Here is a 26046-nt window from a genome sequence, read left to right as displayed (position 1 = left end):
GTCATGACTATATTGCTTTTTCTATTTACTTTATTTTTGTTCATTTTGTATGCATAACGTGTGACTGTCATATCAAAGCCAGCTTGTGGTGCCATTAAGCAGCTGAAATAAATTACTTTGGAGGTTATAATATGTTCTCAAACTAAGAGCAAAACTGATAAACAGAGACCACAATTTGTGATGTTTGTTTGTGGACAGATTGTGTAGGACTGTCAGTTTAGGTCATCATTCGACTCTTCATTGGGAACACCATCCCTCACGATTCTGAGAGAGCTCTTCAGCAGTGGTTCCAGTGGGTAAAACGTCCCATTAGGATTTCACTTATAGAAAAAAATAGTCCATTAGCCGATGATTTCATCATCATTTTATTGTTTCATTGTAATAATAGCCACTTGAATATTCAGATATAATATAAGTTAAAGGGAACACATTTCTTGGAAAATTTTTGGTAAAGGGGTCCTAGAGCCTTCCTGGGTACATGAGAGAAGAAAAAAAAACTTTGGGAAGCACTGCTCTACAGTTCCCCCAGCCAAGCACTGTGTCTGGCACAATTTCAGTGGAAAACATGGCTGGATCATCCTGCAATCTGAGTGTCACCACTGGAACTGCGACTGAATTGCAAACAGAACAAAAAGAGAACAAACCAAAGCCAGACCTGAAAAGAGCTGACTGGTGGAGATGATCGTGTTTGGAGAGATAAGGAGAAATACACAGCCAGTGTGAAGTCCAGAGCGTAACTCTGGGCCTGACTTCACAGGCTGTTGCCATAACCGCTGTTTGACGGTGATGTGAGGCCCGTCTGGCCTGATTGAGTTACAGAGAAACTACAAACCATGACAGAAGACAGCTGCAACTCCCAGTACAAACCTCAGCACAGAGGATAGCATTACTGCAGAGGGTGAAGGGAAACTGCTCACACATCCTTGTCATTTAACACAGCAGAATTCCTCCATTCAAATCAATTGAGTGATGGTGAACCAGTGATGGTTCAGAGAAGGGGAAATGCAGACAGTAGAGGTTAGCAGATAATGTATTTTGCTGATACCTATGACTAAGGTGGCAAAAAAGCAAATTTCTGATTAATTGGTCAAAAGTTTTATGTGCATAAAAGGAACTTCTCTCTGTTGATGTTATTAATCAGGAACAATTTTAAGAGTCAACCTCTGAGTTGTGCATAGTTATTTGTCACAACAACAAACAAAAAAGTCCAAAAGCTGCTAACAGTTGCTATTAATCAGAAAAACCAGCAAATAGCTACAAAACACATAGAAGACAAGCAATTTGGAATCATACAGGGACAAACTGTGAAAAAGTTTACATTTGCATTAAAAGGTGGTGGAATAATTTTCCAAAAATTGTCTAACATGACATTTTAAGCCTTAACTGCACACAATTATAACTAAAAATAAAAATAATTATGTTAACTTTTGAAAAGAACTACTGTGAGTTATAATGACTGCCTTCAGGAAATACTGCAATGATTGCACATTTGACGCACACGTGACCGTGTGAGAGCAAAACACTGTTAACTTTTCTTAGCAATGCAGAGATTTGTGCTGTCAAGAGATTTTCTTGTAAAAAAAGATCAAAATCACTCCCATGTGTCTGCACATGATCTTTGCTACAGCTGTTTGAATGCACTTTGTATGAAACAATATAGAGCTATGAAAGTATTTTCCATCTAAATGTGGGTGGGGGGATGTGTAAGTGTGTTGTTTGGTGTATTTATGCTGTGTTTGCATCTTTGTTCTTTCTGGATGGATGAAGGAGAATAAATTAGGAAAAGATGGAGAGATTGAGGGAAAGATCATTGCATCATTGCCCCCCTATGCACTATGATGTCTATCTGCTGTTTCTGAGGATTCTCACACACACACACACACACACACACACACACACACACACACACACAACACAACACATACACAACACACACACACACAATGTGGAATGGACACTGATAATCAACACAGATATATCAACCTCATCATTCCTCTGTGCAGACTTACTAGAGCACATGGGCAAACAGATAGCCATCACATTGTGTCGTATGCGCTTGTATGAATATGAAGTTTATATGATAAATCTGAAAAAATCCTCCTCATGTGTGTTATCCATCGACGCGCACCGACCTGATCTCATTAAAGAATAAAATATACAAAGATTATTATTTACAATAAACATTCACTTCTTTCTTAAAACACAGAGCTCAAGCATTGACTCCACCTGACAGCATACAAATGTTAGACCTGCTGCCTTCATGCAAAATTAAATGCATTTCGTTGGCATAATTGTGAGCCAGCACAGTTTCTGTTTCAACATTTCTGTTCAGAGTGCATGAGAAAGGAATTCATGCTTTATCTCAGTGGTTCCCAGATTTTACAATGAACATTAAGTGGCAACTCAACACAGGAACGCAACTGTTATCGCTCAATAGAAAACAAAAATGTCAATAAAAAGAAACATTTAAATGTATTAATATTACAGAGAACTGCAAATGCCCAAATAAATGCTAAATTGTTAACTAACATGACAGGCTGAATAGGAAAATGGACAATTTTGGTTTCTAAATGTGTTTTGAACTTGATGATTTTGTGCTCCTTGCAACCAATTGACTGCATTAAAGAAATTGCAAACAGCAAAAAACATGTTTATCCTTGCTGCAATTGACTTATTTTCTTCCACTTGCCTTGTTTGTTCATGGTTTTCAAAGATAAGTGCATGTCACTCAAAATGTCCATGTTGGTATTAAGTAATAGTATGAGTACTTGAGTAGACAATATGACCAAAATGCCCATCCCTAATTGAATGAATGAATGAATGAATGAATGAATGAATGAATTAATTAATTAATTAATGCTGCATTTATATAGAACTTTTCTGACTCTTCACTCAAAGCGCTTCACACATTGAACAGTGAACTCTCCTCCAGCACCACCAGTGTGCAGCATCCACCTGGACGATACGACCACAGCCATAGTGCACCAGTTTGCTCACCACACACCAGCTACTGGTGAAGAGGAGAGAGTAGAGTTATACAGCCAATTAATGGATGGGGACAATTAGGAGGCCATGATGGATAAGGGCCAGTAGGGGAAATTTGGCCAGGACACCAGGGTTACACCCCAGCTCTATACGAAAAATATCCTCTGATTTTAATGACCACAGAGTCAGGACCTTGGTTTAATGTCTCATCTGAAATACGTGCCGTTTAGTGTCGCCATCACTATACTGGGGCGTTAGGACTCACAGTACCCCCTGCTGGCTTCACTAACAGAAGAAAAACCAGCAGAAGTTATTTTTTCAAATAAGTAATGCATGTTATTTTTTTTCGACAAACTGTTTCAACAAAGCTGTCTATACTGCAACTGCAAGTGGTGCAACATCTGTAGCATGGAAAATACACCATGATTTTCCTGAAACTATGTTGGGTGAACAAAAACTTGTCCACAGCCAAAATCCCACTTTCAATTTTTTTAAAACTCTTGTAAACATAGCGCTACCATACTGTAAGAGATAGGGCACCAGTTACTTCCATAGTAATCATATGGATATTACTTTCTGATATAATTTATTCAGTTACTTTTTAAGAGCACTGCAGTAATTTAACATGTTATGTGCAAGAGTAATTTTTTAGATACATTTTCTGGCTGGAGGTGGCACTATTGCTGCCGCCCTCTTCACCTTGCCAAAATCTCATGTTTGGTTTGTAGGGCTCCAGCCTCTCTATCTAAAAATTCCACCTGATAAAACAATCATCCGCTCTGCCTCATGCTGAGCCGCAGCCAAGAGCTAGCGTTTGATGTTTAACTTTCACTAAATTGATTAGACAAATATGGCCTGTGATGGCTTTGCTTTGTTTATTTTCAGCCACACTGTGAAATAACACTCTCCGAGCGGGATAAGAGACACAGGCTATCCGTTGTTGCTCTCATGTTGGTAAGAGAAAATTATGCTTGTTTGTAAAAAGAGGGTGGTTATTTTTGTGACAGACAGTTTTGACACAGGAATTACCACTCCTAGTAAACATCTGATAACTCCCATGGACTTACACTGTTACACACACACACACACACACACACACACACACACACACGTTGGTGCGGCTATCCTTATGAGGACTCTCCATAGACATAATCATTTTTATACTGTATGAACTATATATTCTATCCCCTAACCCTACCATACTAAACATCGTTTAGTATGTTTTTTAAATTATTTGAAGTATGGGGACACTAGATATGTCCTCATAAACCACATTTATAGCATAATACCCTTGTAATTACCAGTTTGTATCCTAAAAAATGTCCTTGTAAACCACCCAAACACACACAAACTCTTGTCCCACTACTTACTGTCCTTATCACATCTACTGACACAGAATGAATGCTTTGTTTCCCCTCTCTCCAAGACCCCTTTTTTCACACACTCACACACACACACATGGGCCAGTGGGCAAAGATAAGGGTTCTGGCACTTTGATCCTTAGGTCACTGATGACTGAGACTGATGAGATCATTGCTGTTTCATTAATTCAAATGAAGGAGAGAGCTAACCTGGAACTTAAGGATTACTGCCTAAGTGGCATGTGTCAAAACAGAGCCATTCTCTGCCTCCTGCAACAGGGGTATCAGATTACCACCTTCCAGCCAGGTCTTTGTGGAGGTGGCAGTGATGGACGGAGCAGACTGCAGGCTTGAAAGGGCCTATCTGACTGGGTTGGTTTGCCGTCTGCACAGGGGCTTTCGGTGCAAGTGTGCTTTAAGTGGACAAAATCCATCTCCCTGAACTCTTAAGATAAGGACACTGAGATCCAATGAAATCTTTTTTATTTCCCAGCTCTCACAGTGAGGGAGAAGCTGTTTTGATGTACAAGGCTACAGGGATGGCCACAGACACAAATCTTTATCAAAAACGCAGAAGAAAGACTCCTTAATGAGTCACGATCATACTGCACTGCCAAAAGACCATTCCACTGCCTCACCTCACATCATCCCAACCTATTTTCCCAGAAAGGCCTGTGTGTCGTAACAAATGCATTTCATCATTAAAGCTTCATAAAAATTTAGTTCTATGGCTTTTAGTCCATGTCTGTTAGCTTTGAGGCCATCTATACGCTGGTGTACTCATGACAGCTAACAAAAAATACATTCTTGACTCAACTTATTTACTGGGGCATAAGACAAAGTTTTGTCCTATAAAATGTTCATTATACTGTATATGAAATATTCAGAAAAGCAAAGTGTTCAACAAACCATTCAAATAATTGTGTTCAATAAACAATTTGTGCATTCTCAAGAGTTCTTTTTGGATATTTGCCTCATCATTTGACAGCTAACAAGCATATCAGAGGAATTCTGGGAAGAAATAGGGAATGGGATAACAGCACAGAATAAAACCTGCATCACCAACATAAGCACCATGGCTCAACATGTCTAAAGCACACATGCTTGCTACTGCCATACAGAACTGACAGTTTCAAAGTTCTTAAAAAAAAGCATTTGATTACTTTGCTTAATGATTGAGAAAAATGACAAGTTATTCACACTTTAAAAGGCCGCTGAAGAGAAAGAAAGTACTGTTATTTTTTGAGTGAGAGTGATGAGGCAGTGAAAGCAGTATGCACAGTCACTGCAAGGTGTTGAGTTTCACTTAATTACCCAATGCTGCGGTGCATTTCTTTCAGTTATTGAGAGGATAAATCAACCTGTGCCATCTACTGTACCACCGTACAACACATGGGAACAGATAAAGAGAGAGGAACAGGAAACTATTCATTCTGAATTAGACTAAAATAATGTGTGTGTGTGTGTGTGTGTGTGTGTGTGTGTGTGTGTGTGTGTGTGTGTGTGTGTGTGTGTGTGTGTGTGTGTGTGATGGAGCACAGGGAATGAGACTTTTGACGGATTTCAAATGAGGATGTTAGTTCAAATGAGAATAAGAGGGCAACACTGACACCTTGCAGCTGCTGCTTGTGTACAGTATATATGCTAGACTGATTTGTAAAATGAAATGTCCTTACTCACTCGCACATCACTTCAGAGTGCATGTTTGCGCAGCTGCAGTACCGCAGCGCTTGCCTTTATGTTATTGAAAATTTATGTATTAATATATTCAGAATAAATCAAAATTATAAAGCGTATGTGACAATTATGGTTTATTTAAACCGCAAAGGTGAAACATTAATTAAAACTGTTGTGGAAATAAGGAGTATAAGGACAATTTATTTGTGCATCAGGTGCTTCGACCGAAAAATCTTCCACATAGGATGCTACAGTGCTTCCTCGTTCAAACGTCCTCGAAAAGATTCCTCCGTCCTTGATCCTTGACTCCTCGCATTGCATTTAGAGAATTGGTAATGATGGCGGACTTCAATCGGTTTCCGGGTCATGGGCTCAAGGATGGAGGAAACGAGGATGCACATTTTAGGAAATGAGAAGCACCCTATGTGTAATTGAAAAAATAAATAAAAGTGTATATGTATTTGATAATTTAATTTTCTGCCTGGAGCCAACTTGTAGGGTACAACAGGCTAAAGACTCCATTGATTTTATTTTCTCCCAAAACACTAAATAGCAACATAAACTACCACAGGACTTTCCTAAAAATCTGTTTGTCACTATACACTATAAAATGTCCTGTTCCATGAAATCATTGTGTGTGGTGTCTAAAAGTTGATTTTATCTATTTATTTTTATTTTTAATATGTTGCAAATATATGTAGCAAATGAAAATCCCTGAAATTTACATATTTCTTTTGAGAAAAAATACTTATTTATCATTTTCAGTTTTGTTTAAAAAACAAACAAACAAACACTGTTGTGGGGGCTATAGGCCCCTATTAAACACTTTATTTTTCTTAAGTGGGGGAATAGATTTGTAATAAAAATGTTCAAAGTGGGCTCACATTGACTCATCCAATCATAATAGAGATTAGTTTGTTTATAGAATGTTTGAGATGTAATAAAATGCCAAATGTGTTTGAAATTAATAGGACATGGTTGACTTTTCTGAAGTTGTAGTTACTCAAAAAGCATCTTGCTGTCTCAAAATGATTTGCATTAGCTGACAAATTGAGTAATACATTGGCAATAACTATTGCCCTGATATTTCAAACCCCCGGGGGCCTTTTACTTCAAAAGAGGGAGCCTTTTTACTCCAAATGTGGTGTAAGAGGCTCACTCACCACCTTTTTTTTTTTAACCTTCTGTTATTATTTCACAAATTACGTAGCTCCATCAATATTCAATAAAAATACATTTAAAAAACTGACCTTGATACACATTGTGACCAGAAACAAAATGTTCTTAAGGGGTGCCTTTAGCCCCCTTGTACCCTACAGTAGATTTTTGTACATAAAAAAAGCATAATTTTGTGTTTCATTCCATTTTTTTGTTTTCAGAGAATACAGAGAGAATTAACCATTAGGCATCTGTTTAAACTACCTTTCCACATGTGAAATGAGTAACAGTGCCTCTTCAAAGGATGCAGGTTTGCTGTTGGGGCAAATATAGTTTGCACTGCCCGATCCTTCAATAACGTGTCTTTGCATTGCATTGCATTGCTTGCATGACAGTATAAAAAAAATCCATGCAGAAATATGCCACACAACAGTTAAGATCGAAAAATGGTCAAGGACCTTATTTAAAAAATAAAGGTCAGCCTCTATTTTCAAATACTGGGATCCTTCAGGAAAATATACAGAGCAGCAGGTGCCAAACACACAAGATTTTGGTGGACTTCCCCACATTTCTGAACGAGTTCTTCTATGTTCATGTTTCAGCAGAGAGATCCTTTCACTGCATGCTGAGAGTAAAAGTTGTTCCATGTAATCTGTATACAAAGATGAAATCCACGCAACAAAATTTGTCATTGAATAATGTCTCTTTAATACTCTTTCTGCTCTTTAATACTCTTTCTGCTTCTGCATCTAACTAGTTGTTGATCAAAAACAATAAAAAATAAACATCTAATTGTAATCAGGCATAGCATGGATGAGATAATGCCATTTGAGTCTCTCTCGTTAACATGCGCTCATTTAAAGCCACTGTGTATAGAAATGAAGATTTCCTTGAAGAGACTACCGTTTGTTAGCGTGTGTTCAACAAATCAATGTAAATATCTGTAAACCGTACAAATTATTCAATTAAACAATAAAAATTTATATATATAATATTTGTTAAATAAATATATCGATTTTTTTTTATTAAAAAGCTAAAATGTGACAAATGATGAAAAGCTTATAAAAATATAATTAGTAAAAATAATATTTTCATATTGAACCTAGTTAGAAGGTCCCCTGTATAATTCGCAGCATTAGCTGGGAGTTCATTTATTTGTATAGAAAAAAGCACTATTGAAGTATCCGTTACAGAGAATTGGAATGAGACATTTTTGCAGATACATTTCAATAAATGGTCTTCTTGAACTGGGGTAGAACTTTTGAGTTCTGAAACTTACAGTATGTTTACATATTACATCACATTCATTTATTTTTAATTATATGACTTTGAAACATGGCTTTAATTGTTTAACATATACTAATGGACAAATTCATTCTATATTGGCAGGACTAAGACTCAAAACTAAGGAGATCTATACTTGTACTGGCAAATAGCCCTCAATTTCCTGTTTTCCATCTCATTTCCTGCCCTCTTTCCTTGAAATACACCCTGTTACTAAAGTAATGCTTCAGAGTTCCCTCTCCTTTTTGCCCTGTCAGTTTACTGTGACAAGGTTTTCAAATACCACGACAGCAGAAAGAATTCAGTGCACTTTTGCAAACGCTGCACCAGTCGCATTGACTTTGATTTGTAAGGAACCACAAAATCCTGCAAGACTGACCATGACCCCAAAACACACTTCCTCTGGGGCCAGACCCAACATCTTCACCCCCGTCTAACAGGGTTAAGCCTGAGAGGTGAGGTAGAGGATTTAGAGCATTTGGAGAATAATCTTTCCATAATCGCTGACAAGTCGTGTTTGTGCTGATTCTGTAAACAAGCATCCGAGAATCACTCCAAAACAAACAGGAGGATGGCCACTTCAAACAAACAGAGATTCATTTATGAACTTTAAGCCCTGAGCTACAGTCCAGAGACTGCATGACAAACAGCTTGCAAATTTCACACATTGTGAAGGGCAAGGGATGCTATTATTTCTAACAGGAGGTTGTGAGATGACAGGGTGAGTGTTCGCCCGGTCTCTGAACTCTGAGGCACCATTAGATAAAAATATACAGACAAAGAATCCAGGACTTCAGACATAAGTCATGGTTCATTATGGTTTATTACCATATCACATGGTTTGTGACAACCTCTAAAACAGGTATAACTGTGGAAGCTGAGGCCTTAAGGTTTGCTACCTGACCTGAGCCTGACAGGACCCAAAAGGAGTCGGATTCATGTAAAGTCTCCTAAAGGTAACTCAGTTCACTAGATGGCCATCTTGGTAATGCCCCTTATTTTCTATGTTTGCAAAAAGCTTAGAAGTAAAGCTCCTATCTTCTTGTATGGTGAAAGACCATGATCTCCAATACTGTTTGTAAAGATTATGAACTAGGACTGTATTTCTAATAAGCAATAAAATGTGACACTGATAGTATCATAGATTTTGCTTTATTAATTCAAACCACACTAGAAAACTGTTTTTCATTCTGGTCAGCCTAATGTGCATTATGTCCAAACTAATGTAAATTCCTACAGCCGTCATATTGAGCATTACAATGAATCCATTCATGTTTAGACAAGTGGTCAGCCTCCACTCCTCCCCCTTATAATGTATCTGATTTTAGAGAGTTTGCATTTATATATTCAAGTTTCCATCAAGTTTGAGTTTATAATTAAAAAAATAAATCAAAAGTCAAGCCTTAACTTTTGTGATAATAACAAAAAAATATTTTTCAAATAACACATCACTGACATAGTCCAGTCATGGAACTCTAAATGGCATGAGGTAATCCATGGCCATTGAACATGCAAACGGTTAGGTTGGTTTGCATATATTCAAGGCCCAAGATGAAAGGTCTTTTGACCATGAATCTGTACTCTCTTTGTCTAACACTTGAATTGCCTCAGTTGTTTGCAGGTAAATCGGTTTCACTACAGTGCACTAGGAGACTTTTCTCTCTGAAGCCCTCCTCCTCCCCACATATCTAGATCTGCTGCAAGGGGATTGTATTAATGTCTAATTGTGCAGCAGCATGTCCTGCATACTTGATGCAGCATGTATTATGTGTGTCTAATTGTGCAGTAGCAGCATGTCTGTGTATGTTCTAGCAACAGCAAGTATTTGTACTTGCTCTGAAGCAGCATTAAGTAGCATGAGCAGTTCGCCAAGACCATTCCACCAATTTGCCAAATCCTTATAACACCTTGCATTTATTCTGAGTTGTCATGACTGAAATGGATTAACATGCTAACTACAAAATATCATGTAACCATAATTATGCTAATATACAATAAACTAGAAAATAAAATATTATAAATATGTTATGTTTTGATTTCTAATGTAACTTGTTTTGTGGACGTGCACGCACAAACAAACACTTAGTCAGAAGACACAAGTTCGAATTTTGCAACAACTCACAATCTCCCTCTCTCTCCCCCCAATCATCTCCTGTTACCTCTCCACTGAGCTCTCACTAAAAGAGGTTTAAAAAAAACCCAAAGGCAAAATCAATCACGTAGAACCAAAGGCAATACATTTTACTTCTGTTGAACATTCCACCGCACTGGATATTTAGGATTAAGCCAATACTAATCATCTATAGATGAATACAAACATGATTGCTATAGAATGCCAGACTTACTAGTTCTCACTGTAATGACTGATTATTTCCTTTGCCAATCACAGCAGATCTAATCATGGCCCAGAGCAAATTACAGACAAGACTAGCCCGTGAGAGGAACCAAGATGGCCAGTAATCCTATCGACCCCTCTAGGTTAACAACATTGTATTTGGAAGCAGTAAATCAGGGCTTTGCAGAATTGTTGTTGTCTTGAAGGATGTGGTCCATCTGTTAATAAAAGCCAGTGGTGCCTGGCATATGAAACCTGACCCTGCTACAGTCACCATGCTGGATTAAGACTGATGCACAGTGTGTGTATGAGTATATATCTGGGGGGTGGGGAGTGGAGGTTTTTGTGTGTGTGTGTGTGTGTGTTTAGATGGGTTGTAAGTTTGGGTGTGTGTATCTAGAAGGCCACATCTGTGCCAATGCCTCAGGTAGGTGGACGTAAATGTCAACCTTATCAACCTTATCTTTCTCCATTAGGGTGCAACAAGAAGCAGATTGAGTGAAATTCTCTCCCCCACACCCCTGACCCCACAAACCAGCCTCTACCCTGGCGAAACCTCCACAGATGGACAGGCAGATTTATCTTTCTTCCTACTATCCAGTAAGGGACCACACAGGTGAACAAAGCCTCAGAGACACTGAGCTAAGCAACAAGACAGTTGCGTTTCACCAATGCATAAAATCTAAGTAATATAACTGGTGAGGTGAAGGTCTGACCTGCCTGGTAACCCTGCATTCTTCATTAGCACAGTGAAGCAAGCCAAGGAATACTGTGCATGCTAAACACACATCCCCACAGAGAAGTGGAGAACATTTGGAGGCAGTCCAAAAAACAAATTGTCCAGAGGGGGTCATATGTAAACCATAAGATATTCAGCACTCGTAGCCACACAAACGTGTCAAGGACAAATAGTTTTTCATGACATTAGAACACTTCAGGGGCCCACAATCCCAACGGAAGCAAGGCATTTCTCGAGCTCAGCAATCTGTATGATTAGCAAGACAATGTATTTTTTTTTCTTCCAGATAAATCAAATGAACAAAAACATGAACTTGTAACAGGGTGACAATCAGATATTATGGAAATGAGCATCTTTTGAGAATGTTAGAATAGAATGACCCTATGCTTCTCGTTTTTCTTCTGGGACATTATTGTTTGCTGGTTTCTGAGCCACCCAAGCTGAAGTCGAGACCAGTAATTGGAGTCATGGTTTTTACAGGAAACATCCGACCACAAAGGGCACAATTGTGGACACACAGCAAGATTAACACACATCTTAAAGCAATAGTGGGATAATTTACTCACCCTTATGTCGTTCCAATTTTATGACTTTCATCACAGATTTTCAAAGAATATCCAGGTCAGGGAGGCCTGGGTAGCTCAGTGGTAAAGATGCTGCTGAGTGACTCCAGCCAGGTCTCCTAAGCAACCAAATTGGCCTGGTTGCTAGGGAGGGTAGAGTTACATGGGTAAATTCCTTGTGGTCGCTATAATGCGGTTCGTTCTCGGTGGGGCGTGTGGTGAGTTGGGCGTGGATGTTGCTGTGGATAGCATGAAGCCTCCACACGTGCCATGTCTCTGTGGCAACGCGCTTAACATAGCACACGATAAGCTGCACAGGTTGACGGTCTCAGACATGGAGGAAGCTGGGATTCATCTTCCACCACCTGGATTGAGGTGAATCACTACATGACCATGAGGACTTAAAAGCACATTGGGAATTGGGCATGCCAAATTGGGAGAAAAAAGGGGAAAAATCCCCCCCAAAAAGAATATCCAGCCCACTCTTTTTTTTAAGTAAATGGAGACTGGGGAGGTCAGGCTCCAAAATGGCAAAAAATTAATAAATAAATGTATCTTAAAAGTGGTCCATATGAATTTTGTACTATATTCCATGAGATGGCTTTGTGTGAGGAACTTAAGCTTTTGGGCAAGAAGTTAAGTAATTCGCTCTCCATATGCATCCAAAAGGTGGGTGTACTGTATGTTCATGAAGTGCCGCAAAACGCAGTTTGCTATTTTTCTGAGAAATAGGTCATTGCACTAAGAAGTTTAAAAAGCAGGTCAGCGTAAAGTCTAAATTCAGTGATTCCACCAGGAAGTGGTAATAAAGTTTATGTCCAAACTCTGCAAATACGTTATTTGTGGAACATCAAATTATGTCCCCCGACAATCACTGTCTTGCTATTTTATGAAACAGAAAATTAAGATATTTGTGTATAAATATCTATAGGTCATGGTTTATTTTTCAATTATTATTATTATTATTATTACTACTATTATTATTATTATGTTTATATTTACAATTACTCTATATGACTGATTATATTTAGGACTAGGTGATACAATCCCTTGTGTGTTGTACATACTGTACCTTGAGGCCTTGCTGTTATGAGTGGGAATGATGACGACATCTCAGGGTTTTCAAGTGGGTGCCCTCCTTCCTCAGTATTTCACTTATGAGCCCACTACACCTCCAGAGGGTTCAGCAATGGGGCCTGGGGTCCCAGGCTCACCCGCCTTGACGTCAACTCATTCTTGATGTTACTTTGGAACCCAGGTGTTGTCTCTCCTCTTAATCCAGAGCCACTGGCTTGCCCTTTCAGCTGCACTGGAAAGGGCTTTGATGGCTTGCCGTTGGGCCTGGCCTCAGATTCCCATGTCCTTAAGCAGCCTGGTAGTTGACATGCCTACGAAGCCTCTGCAGCCAACTTCCACTGGACAAACCTTAGCTTTCCATCCATGTTGTTCAGGGTTGGCTGCCAGGTCAGCGTACTTAAGGCTCTTCCATTCATAGGCCTCGTCCACAGCATCCTGTAAGCTCTATGATGTAAGTGGTGCGAATTGAGGTGGACCAGAGCACGAGGTCCGGTCTTAGGTCGGTCGTGGCGATCTCAGTTGTAAAGCAGAGCCTCTGTTCCAGGTCTGCCAGTAGCTTCCAGTCCAGTGCCGCTCCCAGCTGCCCGGCCTCTGGTTTTGAAGTGCCGACCTTGGGTTGCTTCGCACCTTCCCGAACAAACTCTCTTGCCGATGCAGGATGGGATGACTGAGGAGGCAGGGCTTTAATGGCTGTCCGTCTGCTCTCCAGCATAGCTGCTAGACACTTCAGTACTTGGTTGAGCCACCAGGTGTAGCAGCCTTGTTTAAGGCTTGTCTTGCAGCCGACGAGAATGTGCTTCTGGTTTGCTGGGGATGGACAGAGTGGGCATGTAGGGTCTTTGCCGTGCCATTGGCTGAGGTTTTTTTGAGATGGCAGGATATCATATGTGGCTCATATATTCAAAGCTGGTTTGAAATGCTTCCATGTCCCACTCTCCTTCCAAGTGAACTTTCTCTTCTCATCTCCCACCCATCTAATCCACTGCCCTTACTTTGCTTGAGAAACAGCCTTTGGGCACCTTGCTGCCTGCTGTTGCCGGTGCACCTCCTCGACCACGAGACCTCATCACTGAGATGGAGTTGCCCTGTACCACGATAGTTTGCTCTCTCCAAGGCCGAGGCCTCCTCTCCCTTGTTGCATGTGGTCAACAATGTTCCTGTGCTTGAGGGCTGACTTTGCCTGCTATGAAACTGCCGATGGGGTCCACTTCCTCCCAATTGCCAGGGTGGGAACAATTTGGGCTACACTTGGGACTGGAGATGGGAAGTATATATATATATATATATATATATATATATATGATCTCATTTGTTTTGGTAGTTTTCCACCTGTTTTCGGAGTGATTTTTACATTACTGCAAAAGGGGCTGGTTAAAGATGTTGGAGAGGTTATAATGTTTGGATCTGTTTGGATGTATTTTGACCACTTTGTTATTTTGATTATATTTTCATTTAGATTGATGTATAATTTGAATTTAGAAAGATTTTTGGTTGCATGTTTTTGTTTCAATAAATTAATGTAATTTTTCAAGTTAAAATTGACCAGTAGAAGTGAAGTGTGTGCCGATACAATCACTGTTAGTACTAGCCATGATGTGTGTCAGTAGATGAAAATTATTAATAATACACATATTCTCTATAATTTAAAGGAACTTACATCCAAATCTTGATGAGAATGACATTTTCTATGCTTATATAAGGATCGTGTCACTGTCATAGAAATATTTATATTCTTCTAATTCATAGCATACTGTCCATTTTCACTACCAACTTATGAATGCTGTCTTTGTTTATATCGCTGGTGCTTGAGGGAATGGACTATATCATAGGACGCAGCCAGTGCGATATTCAGAGAAGAACCTCAGAATTAAATTGCACCTGACACAGCCAATTAACACTTTGCATGCAAATTTCTGCCAACACACTTCCGTCTAGATTTAGTGCATGCTTGCACGAAAATACCAAAACTTCATGGCCATGCTCATTGACTTTGCACTTATGACTTAAAGCATAACGCTGTGCTTAGCGCTAGCACTCTTAAAATAGGGCCAGTTATTTCTTATGCTCTTTTGCTTGTCGAATAAGAATAACTTGTTTTAAGAATATTTAGATATTTCTACTCGAAAACAAGACAAAAATTTAATTAAGAAAATATTTTTTTGCAGTGTTTGCATGGCTTCAATGCAAACTAGAGCCAATTTGCTATTTTTCGCCAACATCCGGTTTCAGTGGAATATACTTCAACACACAAAAGAAAACGGAGTTCCTTAAAAGGCAGTGCACAGGGACATTCAAAGACAAACATCAGAGTGTGTGTGTGTGTGTGTGTGTGTGTGTGTGTGTGTGTGTGTGTGTGTGTGTGTGTGTGTGTGTGTGTGTGTGTGTGTGTGTGTGTGTGTGTTAGTGTCTTGGATCTGCAGTTTCCAATATACTTCTATGATAATGTTCTGATCCTAAGAACTACAGATAGGAAAGATCTCTTTGTAAATCAACAACTGTCATTTATCTTTTGTTCAAATCATCCCTTTTACACTTATCTTCCCTTCGAATTACAGAGCACAAAAACTGGACTGAAGATAGTCGGTTCCTAGACGTATCTGCGGCTTGGAATGCAATGAGAAGTACAGTCTTATCTTTAAGTGTGTGTAGACAAAACTCACCTTAAACAAGACTTAGTTTATAATCCCCACATATGCACAGTGTAAGAAGGGCATGCAACTCTTATGTTGCAGTCTTTAAAGGTCATTTGTATGATGAAAACACAGAATTTTGAGTAAAGGTATTGTATGGGGTATGGTATCACTTTTTTCTTAGTATTATTCATGTTCTAAATGTTCTTTTCTTATTTAAATCTTAAATCTGCATAAGAAAAATTAACAAAGACAGATTGTCGTCCAGATCCAAATCACCCTAGAATGTGCTAAGTAAACAGAGGACTGGCTTTCATCCAATTATTATCCAGGCAGTGCATAGAGCACAGAAACAAGCTAATCTGTTACCAAGACACAGAAACAAACTCACAACAATGGCATCATAGGGGATAAAGCTCTTTACCCATTTGCCAACAAAAACGAAGGGCTAATGGCATTATAGCATAGCAGAAAATGACATCTCTCATTTATCATCAGCATAGCTCCACTCTACTTTCAGCCCTAAGGCTGATGGAATCCCAATGGCTAGATGAGACATGTTGATTTTCACACATCTCCAGCACATGGTTTCAGGCCATTGCAAAGTCCTGATGAAGCACATTTAGAGGGTGACACCCAAAAGCACGGTTAGTGTCTCATGACACTATAGTGCACAACGGAGTCATGCTATCAGACAGGTCTGTGTTTATTCATGAAGAGGACTCGCTGTGTTGACCAGTCACCTAGAGCAGTTCAGACAGTTCAGAAAGTGCATTTTTAGAATGTGATATAAGCAAGAAATAGTTGAAGCCCTTGTTTGCTGGGCTCAACAAAAACGATTTTGTCTGCTGGCCTTATCAAGCCAGTGTTTCAGATTTTTAATTGCCCCACTAATATTTTCACTTGCCTGCCACAAATATAATATTAATTAAATATCTTGATGTTATTAAAATAGATATTAAATGTTCGATATTTTAAAATGTATCAAAGAAATATGTAATAAAAAACAAAATATAAAAACTGTTGTGGATGTTTTTATTAGAAGGTAATGTGTTTATTACATTATATATATTGAAAGTTAAATTTTCTTAATAAAAAAAAAAGAGGCTATAATTTAAGTCCAAGCATGTATACATGTACTTTTTGTTCAATATCATACATTACAAAACATTGCTGATTTGTTTATTATTTAACAAACCAACTGATACTTCCAAGTCTATCAGTCATTCTCAAAATTTCTCAAAACCTCATCAACATTAGCCATTTAGATAACTTTAGTGACATTGAATCAGCAGAATTCACAACAACAATGTTCAATACATGTCTGACAACTAAATGTTTAAGTTTGGTAACCATAAAGACACATGTACAAGTACATGTACATTGGTACATGATCAATAAATGTAGGTGTAGTGACAATGCAGCAGTGGCTTGATAGGGTAAGTGACAGTTCCATCAACTCGCCTATAAATTTGCCAATAAAAGCATTTTTGCTGTTTATCAAACACTTTAGTCTCTTGTTTGCAAATTATTTTAGGATTGATAAGATGTACAAAAAAGATTCTCTTTCTTTCTCTCTCTCTGCATGAGTAACTTCTAGTAACTTTATCTAATGAACCACCCTTCATTTCAAATGAAGTTTTGTCCCGAATGTGGTCCCGTTATGGGAAATTGGTGTCACCGATCAAGATGATTCCAATTGGGAGTAAATCTCCGCTATTGAAACACGTTGTATCGTTTAGGCGTTGTTATTGCGTGATCATACAAGACAACCATAATGAATTAGATTTATCCTTGTATTTTCATCATGAGGATTATAATTATGTCATTTTTGCCACTACGAACCACAAAGTTGATAAGCCCAATAATAAACTCTTATCAGAGAATAATGTTAAAGATAAGGTACAGGATAAAGAATTGCTACTGCTGTGGCTACTGATGTTGCAATGCCTAGACCCAGTTCAGTGCAGACATCTTTTACTGTTACAGTGTAGTGGACAATGGATCAACAAAGAATTCAGTCGAGGAACAGAATTCTGTGGTTGGTGTTTTAGAGAGCGATCAGTCGGAAAGTGAAGTGCAAAATGATGCCAGTATTGTAATGGCTGTTGTGCACTCTCCTGTTAATGATGGTGATAATCAGAATTTGACTGAATATGATGACTGTACATTTAAAACACCACAGAAACGAAGAATACAGCAATGTCATATTGTCAAACAAGCAAAAAGAGGAGCTAAATATGACTTTAGCCAGACAGATAGGGCGAGTGAAAGTGATTTTTCTGAATGCAGCATTACTTGTAGTTTACAGCTAAGTGGTTTTTCGAGTGAAAACTACTGCGTAGACGATATTAAATAATTCTTAAAAGTGCATTGAAGAATATTTCCCAGATGTTCTGCAATTTGTTGAAAAAGCAAAGTTGTTTAGGAGTGAAAGTTGCTTCACAAACAGGAGGTTTTTCGTTTGAAAAAAATCCTTACAAAGCTTAATACACAGCCAGAGAAAAATGTCAGCAGTAAAAATGCTTAAATTAAATTTTGTTGAGTTCTATATGTTTTTTGCTTTCCTCATTTATGGGAGAAATAAAGATTGCTTCTTTAAACATAAATGAGGCAAGAGAAGGAAAAAAATTTATTCAATTATTTTTAATACTTAAAAAGAAAAAAAGTTGATGTTCTTTTTGTTCAAGAAACCCACAGTGATGAAGGAAATGCTGCTGATTGGGCAAGGGAGTATTTGACCTCAATCAGTGGGGGAGTTGCTGTTTTATTTTCTGTATCATACCATGTTCTTATTAAGTTGAAGAAATTTTTAAATGTAGACTTTTAAAAATTTGAGCTCATATTGAAAATCGTTTTTTTATTTTTATTTATTTGTGTATATTTGTGTCAATTGAGTTTGCTGGATACTCTGAATAACATTTTAACTAATTGTATTTCAGAAGATGTGCTAATTAATGGTGGTCATTTAAATTGTACTGAACATGTTATGATCGGAATCATGTTGAACCTCACATGCCATCACGTAAGCGACTCATTGAAGTAATTAAAGCTCATGAGATCGTTGATGGGTGGAGGAATTTTTATAATCTCAGAGACAATATACATGGGTTCATGCATATGAGAGTCTACTATCCCTTGCTAGATTGGATAGATTTTATGGTTATAAACACCAGTTTAGTTTCTTTAGCAGTTGCTCCATTACTCCAGTCAGTTTTTCTGACCATAGATTAGTACAATGTGTTATAACCGCAAACTCTATTAAGCCGAAAATTGCTTAATGGCATTTAAATAATAACTTATTGTGCAATAAGCATTTTAAAGAGATTTTTAAAGAATTTTTGAATAATTTTAGATCCACAAAGTCTTCTTTCCAGTCCCTACAGCAATGGTGGGACCTTGCAAAGGCACAAATTAAGCAATTGTGTCAACAATATACTTTCAACTTCACAGGAGGCATAATTAGTGCAATTAAAACATAAGAGAGAGAGAGTTATTGGATTTACAAAAATTGTTGATGGTTCTTTAGCCAATCTGATGGATACTGTTACACAGGGAGCTCTAGTTAGGTCACGCTTCCAGAATATAGAGTTAATGGATGCTTCTTCTAAATATTTCTTTAATTTGGAGAAGAAAAAAACAGGCAAAAAAGGCTTATTCATGCCTTACGCTCAGATACTGGAGTACTGGAGTAATCAGTTTTTATGAAGATTTGTTTAAAAGTGAGCTCATGCATGGAATAACTGTTGATAATGTTTTTTTGATAACTTGCACCAGGTTTCTGATGAAGCAAATTTTGAACTTAGTAAGCCTGTAACTTTGAATGAATTGAATAAAGCACTCCAAAGTATGGCATGTGGCAAGGTTCCAGGAATGTATGGCCTACCAGTTGATTTTTATAAAACCTTTTGTCCAGAGATAAGTATAGATCTAGTAGAGGTGCTTAATGATAGCTTGGTTAAGGGACGGCTACCATTGAGCTGTCGTAGGGCAATTCTTGCTCTGTTGCCGAAAAAAGGGAAAAGTTGGAGACTATTGAGTTTGTTGCATAGTGACTATAAATTGCTTAAGTGAAGTTTTAGAAAAAGCCATACATCCTGATCAGACTTACTGTGTTCCAAAAAGACACATTTTTGATAATATTAGTTTTATTAGAGATTTTTTGGTCATCTGCAATAATCTTAACCTTGACTTTGGTATAGTGTCAATAGAACAAGAAAAGGCTTTTGAGAGAATTGAACATAATTATTGTGGGATGTTTTAACATCTTTTGGTTTTAAGCCTAATTTTGTTTCTATGATTAAAGCTTTGTACTGTGACGTTGAAAGTTTATTGAAAATTAATGGGAATTTATGTGCTCCTTTTAAAGTGTATAGAGGTGTCAGACAAGGTTGTGCTCTGTCAGGAATGTTGTACAATTTGGCAATAGAGCCCCTTTTATGTAAGCTAAGAAATGTTTTAACTGGTGTATGTATTCCTAAGTGCAAACATATATTTAAATGTTGTTGTGCTAATTAATGGACAGAGAGACATTGATTTAATGCTGCAAATATTAAAAGATTTTAAGAAAATCTCTGCTACAAAAGTAAACTTTTCTAAAAGTGAGGCTGTTTTGGTCGGTAGTTGGTCAGATGGATTGCCAAAACTACCAGAAGGATTAATGTGGTCCAGAGAAGTACTTGGGTGTGTTTTTAGGAGACTCAATGTTTAAGATTTTCTTTATTTTTATGGAATTGTTGAAAAAGTAAAAGAAAGATTTAAATGGAAGTTTTTACTTCCAAAATTATCTTATAAAGGCTGTATACTGGTCATCAACAACCTAGTAGCATCTGCTTTATGGCATACATTAGCTTGTGTTGATCCTCCACTAGATTTATTGTCAAAAATACATGGACTTGTACATGTAAAGAGCAGAACAGCTGCTTTTAGGGTCCAATTTGTGCAAAGACGTTTAACTGGCCCAATGGACTCAAGTTGGAAACATGTAACATGAAACATGTAGCATGGAAGAAAGTAAATTGTTAGAAGAATATATGTTAGGATTAATTACTCCAAACTCTGATGATTATTTTCCTAACTTGTCTGTATTACCTAATCTTGAAGATCATCAAGGTGTATTGTTACATTCTAGCAATTTAATAATAATTGGTTCAATTCCGTCCTCTGGAAAATTGTTGTATGAAGGTTATGTCAAATCCTTGAATAAGAAATCTTTAGATAATCGGAGTGATACTCCTTGGTATACTGTGCTTCGATTGGGGGAAGATAAGAGACCAGAGTGGAGAGCTCTATACAAATCTCCTTTACCTAGGAAAGTTGAAACCATTATTCAATATTTTAGAGAGTATTTTTAGTCGTTGTGAAGAAATATTCTCAATGGAACTGTTTATTTGTGGGTTTAAATTCAATCGAAAGCATCGTTTCCAGTGTCAGTTGTTACATTTTTTATTGGGTCAAGCCAAAATTGCAATTTATATTACAAGGAAATTTAAGATTGAACAAGATGTAAATGAGAATTTAAAAGTAGTTTTTTTTAACCTTGTAAAATCTAGGATTTTAATTGACATTCGTTTTTATAAGACTATGAATGATCTTATTATTTTTGAGGTGATATGTTGTTATAAAGGGATTTTGTGCATAATTGTTGAAGATAATTTAAGGTTTGAATATCTTTTAAGATGATTTTTTTTACACTTTTTTAATGTAATATTTTAACAATTGTAATAAAGGATTTTCAGAATTAAAAATTCTCTCTCTCTCTCTCTCACTCGATTTCTCTTTCATCATTACTAACTCTACTGAGATATATCAGATAGCATTCCTTAGGCTTTTGTTTCACATACTGGAGCCTCCAACAACAATCTGATCTCTCTGGCACGGATGTTTACAGCGCTTCACTCCTGTGCTTTGACCAGTACGCTGTTCTCCTGCTTCCTGTCTGTCAGGGTAAAGGGAATAACAGCCATTTAACAGTGATCCTGATTACAGTGTGTGAGGGCACACATAACGTGATATCAACATCTAATATGAGTCTAATGGAGCGCCATAGAGGGACATCTGAGGGTTCTTTGAACCCTGGTGGGGGTAAAGAAGAGAGATTTTTGTCTACATGTCCCAGTTGAGTGATGCTTGCTCCCTGATGCAAAAAACACAAGACAGTGAAAGGGAAGCAGTTTAAAGCTGCCATTGTCTTTGCTGGCAGGCCCCGATATTATATTTCAATAGTGCTGTGAGCCTGAGCCATGGAGAGAGTTCAGAGGCAGAAAGAGCTGCTCTCGATCCGCGTGGCTAATAGTGCCCAACAACTTTGCCCATTTAGCCAGGCTACACTCTTTCTGTATTCCTCCAGCCCCTCTTGCTCCCTCTTCATTCATCACTTTTTGCTCACAAATGCCAAGACGATCCACAAAAAGTTTCCCCAACTTTTCTGAAGCCCATTGGTGTTTATCTTGGGATGTGTGAAGACTGTAAACGTGAAGGCCAATTTTTCTCAAAGTTTTTTAAACTTACTGATTTTCTCAAAAACAGTACGTTTTTTGCTGGATTGGTGGTTTGGGACATGCATAGCCATGCAGTTGGTCACCAGTAGGGTCTTTCTAGTGAAGCTGGTTGACCAAGAAAGTCTTGATAGTTTAGCTAGCTAAAAATTAACCTACAAAATCTGATTCATGTGTTTACATTTTAATAAACTGGTTTTAATCAATAAATCAACCTGAATACATTAAGTAACACCAACAAAACACATTTTAAGGGTTTGATCTGATAGAAATAGATTGAGGTAACAATTGGAGGTTACCACTCTTTACAATGTAGTCCACCAACATTCCATTCTGAGACCAGCATCCAAAACATACAATGGTAACCAGCAGGGAGGGATCGTATTATAATCGTATCTTTTTATCATGTGTAACAGAGTGCATTTTTGTGCATGTGTTCGAAGAACAGGCCCTAATTACAAAAAAAAGTTTGCACAGTCTTGTTGCAGACATCTTGAGTCAGCAGTGCTCTTGACCAGAGAATTTTTCCAGCTACAGTATTACGACATCAATTCATCTGATATGCAGGCAATTTGAGTACACCCCACACCTCCTGCTGATTCTACAACACCCCCACCAACTAACAAGAGAACTAACAACTTTTTAACAACTCAGCCAGCTTGCCCCAGCCAAGCTTAAATCAGAGTGTGTTTAAAACTACTACATCATTGTAAGTTAAACCTGCAAGACACAACTCTGCCAAGAAGTCATTTATACAACTCTTGGTTCCCAGTTTTAGTGGTTTGATGTTTTAAAGCAGTATAAATTGTGCTATTTGAAAAATCTAAAATAGTGGTCACATGGGGTCCACAACATCCATTCCATCAGAAAACATTCCTGCTGGCCTGTGTTATAATGAACTACACCCAAATCCTAGTCTTATCTAAGACAATCAACAAGCAAACTCAGGAGACAAAGCTGGTGAAAACCAGAGATGTTTTACAGGTATAGTATAATTTTTTACTCCATTCAAAAGATGTGGGTTGATACACTCAGCTGTAAATGGATAGGTATGTAGGATGCACTGTAAGACTAACGGATATAGCTTCTAAATTGTTGATAATAAGTGATTCAGTATACATGCATATATAAGCTTAATTTTTTTTAAACTGATGAGTGTATTTTTATGCCACTTGCACCATGTAATGGAACAGCAAAAATAAAATAAAAATTGAAACAACTTTCCTAAATATTCCCATCTGCTGTTGATTGAACAGTTATATAGTCCCACCCCAAAACTCATGCCACTGGTTGAGTCAAGTAAATTTTATTTGTAAAGCACTTTTCATAATAGACACCATTTCAAAGCAGCTTTACAGGAAATTATGCCAATAATTGTAAAATAATAATACAAATAAAAGCTGTAATGTCTTAAGGGTCATCACTGTGCGGTTTGATAAAAACATGATTGTAGATTGTACCCCTAACGAGCAAGACAAAGATGACTTTGGCAAAGGAAAAAAAAATCATCAATGTCCATTAGACATTTACCAATATTCAAGAATAAGCTATTCCATGATAATTAACATGCACAATATTGCTATCGTGAGCACTTTAAAATACTGTGAAAAGTTCTAGATAACCAATTAACCAAATTTTTAAAACTGTTCTGAATTAACTTCAGTCATTTCCATGCAGTGCATTTCCATAAATAAATCAACATTCCTAACACTCTAGCTCTTTGTCAGGAATGTAGGTTAAGGCAGACAAGGAGCGAGGATCTAGATGCAGCGTTTCTTTATTTGAAACAAAACAAAAGGAAACAAACACTACAAGAACAAAGGAAATACCCGCGATGGGGAAAAATACAGCAAAACTACCAAAACAACACAAAAGACATTAGAAGGGTTAAACGGGTAGGAGAAACAATGACGGCGAGCACGGAAACAAGCATCCACAAACATTAAAGACTGACAGGGGAATGGAGAAATAAACAGGGTTATATACACAGAGGTGATGGAACTAAACGATACGCAGGTGAAAACAATAAGTGAGTGCTGGCAGGTGGTGAGGGCAAGGAGAGTTGGGAAGTGTAGTTTTCTAGACAATGACTGGTGAAAACACGGACCGGACCACAAGGAACGTGACATGGAATGTGACGTGCTGAGTGAAACAGAAAACACGGGGCAGACAACACAGGAACGTGACACTCTTACAGTAATAGGAAGACACACCAAATTACTAGGAAACTAGAAAACTTTGTTTCTTTTTCAGTTAAACTTTTCCCTGAACACCGTGAAAAATGCTTCAGCAGTTTTCGTGATATGAAAATCGGATACCATCACATCCCTAATGTCAATGATGCTGTGTCTGCAAACAGAGCCATTTTTATAGCACCACATGCACAAAGTGTTTACAGATTTCGAGGAAATCCACCAACTTGATTGGCTCTATAGTACCCCCTTGAAAATGGGTATGTAAGAGGGGCTCTGTACCACCCACATTTTTATCTATAGTCACCAAAATTGGTACATATATAGATCTCCTCAAGACAGACAACTTTTTTGATCACAGTCATAAGCTCTGCCCAACAGTTAGTCAGCCATTTTGGATTGTTTAAAAAATGCATGCTCTCTAATTTGAAATAGACCTCCTAAGGGGTTCATGTTACAGGTACCAAATGTGGGCGACATCATGCCAAGACCTTGACAATGCTAATTTGCGAAAATATTTTTTATAAATCGAATGGTGCTGCCATTGCGGCATGATAAATAACGTTAAAAAAAATGGGAAACAGGAAGTATCTCATATGTTCTGCGTGCATTGTGTGATTTACATCAAAACTGAGCCATCTGTTTGGCCTTGTGGGCTTATCATATTGTAGCTATTGTGGGTCACGGTTATAGCGCCACCAACTGGCGGAAGAAAGTGTGGCACTTTTAACAGACTTTTAAAATATCCCTCTAATGTTTACCTGAATTGCTTCAATTTTTTTAAAATAATGGCAACACAGCTGATGTCAAATTATGATGGGATTCTTGATATCTTAAATAGTGTTGCCATTGCAATGCATTCATTTTTATAATTCCTTTCAAAGGAATTATAAATACAAATACATATATACAAAGGAATTTTATAATTCCTTTGTATATATGTGTGGTTTTGAGGCACTTGGCATCAGAGTTGTTGGCCATTAGGCCTGGGCAAATTTAACCAAGGCCATTTAACACATGGGTGTGGAGGAGTGTGTGTGGGGGGGCTCTATGGCACCACCATTTGACTAAAGTGATTGGGTCAGTTTCACCTACAGTCACCAAATGTAGTACTGGAAAACTTTAAATATAGCAATCATTAGCTCTGCTGAACAGGAAGTTGGCAAGTTTGGATTTAATTCAGAATTCTTTGGAAATTGCAGGCCCTGAACTTTTAAATAATCCTCCTAGGGAATTCATGTGACTGTCACCAAATTTAGGCAACATTAATGCTTGAAATTTCATGAAATTTTGCACACACATCAAACAGCTGGTCAAAAGTTCATGCATGGGTGGGTGTGTAGTGGGACTCTGCAGTGGCCTCTTTAAAACTGGCATGTAAGACGGCCTCTCTAGCACCCCCCATTTTCACCTACAGCCACCAAAATTGGTACATTTATAGTTCTATCTAACCGGATAACTTTCTTTATTATAGTTATTAACTCTGCCCAACTGAAAGTCAGACAATTTTGATTTTTTTAATATTGCTCTGAACTTTTAAATATTCCT

The 26046-nt window shown here is 37.8% G+C and overlaps 1 protein-coding gene across 1 annotated transcript in view; it reads right to left on the bottom strand.

The window, feature by feature from the left end:
• The window catches only part of LOC127653846 (transforming growth factor beta receptor type 3-like), a 202136-nt gene that overhangs the window by 101861 nt on the left and 74229 nt on the right, over nt 1–26046 (bottom strand). The gene's annotated exons all lie outside the window — the stretch shown is intronic.

Source organism: Xyrauchen texanus, chromosome 13, assembly GCF_025860055.1.
Source record: "Xyrauchen texanus isolate HMW12.3.18 chromosome 13, RBS_HiC_50CHRs, whole genome shotgun sequence".
In the NCBI taxonomy this organism is placed as follows: domain Eukaryota; kingdom Metazoa; phylum Chordata; class Actinopteri; order Cypriniformes; family Catostomidae; genus Xyrauchen; species Xyrauchen texanus.
The sequence above is the reverse complement of the archived record's forward strand: the minus strand, read 5'-3'. Positions and strand labels throughout refer to the sequence as shown.